This window comes from Pteropus alecto, unplaced genomic scaffold, assembly GCF_000325575.1.
Source record: "Pteropus alecto unplaced genomic scaffold, ASM32557v1 scaffold251, whole genome shotgun sequence".
Classification (NCBI taxonomy): Eukaryota; Metazoa; Chordata; class Mammalia; order Chiroptera; family Pteropodidae; genus Pteropus; species Pteropus alecto.
The window spans coordinates 1,018,950-1,020,403 of record NW_006431048.1 but is presented as its reverse complement, the minus strand read 5'-3'; the positions used below and the strand labels follow the sequence as shown (position 1 = coordinate 1,020,403).

The window sequence follows — 1,454 nt, the reverse complement described above, 5'->3', positions numbered from 1 at the left end:
ACAACTTGGGTATATATAATGTAATACTTAGAGCAACTACTAAACAAGCTATGCAAAGAGTTACACTCAAAAAAACTACAGATAAATCAAAATGGAATTCTAAAAAAGTCCAAGTAACCCCCCAAAAGACAAGAAACAAACAAATAAACAACACAAGGAATGAAAAAGAGAGAGAGAAAGCAGAAAACAAAAAATAAAATGGAAAAATAAGTATTCGGGAGCTTGGTGAGTACACAGTTGGGTACACAAACCAGAGCACAAATGCCACGGCTAAGCTGCCACTAAGTCACCACTGCCATTTGCCTGCCAGCCCAGCCTCACCACTGTCACACTCAAGGGCCTGCCCCTGGCTGCACCCAGGTGCTGTCTGCCACTAATCGTGGGGAAGGGAGGCATGTCTTACAAACTAAATCTGACTGCACACATGCCCATGGCCTCCCTCAACAAGGCTGTAAGCATCGACTGGCCTTTTACTTTCATGGCAATATCCTCACAGTACTGCCAGCTGCTGAGTGACTACGGACCACCATCACTAGACTACACCCAGAGAACTGGGAACAGCCAGGTGCCTCAAAGCAAACATGCTGAGCTGCTGATCATCACAGAGGGGTTGGAGAAGGTGATCAGATACACCTCTGCTGAAGTATCCTTCATGCTAGAGGACTAATTAGGGAGCACTTGGCTGAAACAGAACAGAACACCAGATCCTAGCCACCTTGTTAGCTTTGAAAGGTTTTCCATTTTTTTACAAGATGAAAAGTTATAATTCCTCTCCTCTGTTTAGATGAAACATGTTTTCAAAATGGTAACAGTTTGGTTTTTCTTCTGCCTTTCCCTCTCATCCTTTTCATCAGGCTCTGATCCTACAGAAAGGATTTTGCATTTGGTTAGGATTTGCATTTTAAGTAATTAGGAACTCTTCAGGGGTTTTTTTTTAAGCATTGATTACAAAGATGCGCATAAAAGTTATCTAACTTACAGCAAACTGTAGCTGGCTGCAAAGATGTCACTATCTTGCTATAATCTTTTCTGCTGAGTGCATTTATATAATCCAGACTGTTCTTTTTTCCTTTTCATAAACCAGCACAACTCTAAGGATTTTGTTTTTAATGAATATTGATAGCACACTTTACATAGTAGCCAGTCCTCGTTTGCCATACATTATAGATTTTGCATAATGTAACTTCTTTTTTGCTTAAGTATTTTCATGACTATTAGTGCTTTGAAGACAATTTAAAAATGTGCAAGTTATAAATACAGAAGAAAAAGAAACCAATCAAATAACAATTTTTGTTCTAAGACTATATATAGATTTCTACGTTTACTGTAAGTTGATCAAAACGTCTGGAAAAAAGAAACAGAGGAATTTTGAAGAAAGAGCAGATTTGAATCACTAGAGGATTGGAGCCCAGAGAGCATGACAAGAATGGTGAATAGTAAAGAGGGACTTTGCC

The 1,454-nt window shown here is 39.1% G+C and overlaps 1 pseudogene; it reads left to right on the top strand.

Annotated features, from left to right (window-relative positions):
• The first annotated feature begins 394 nt into the window (after window positions 1-394).
• LOC102883615 lies at window positions 395-711 on the top strand (annotated as a pseudogene).
• Window positions 712-1,454: the final 743 nt, after the last annotated feature.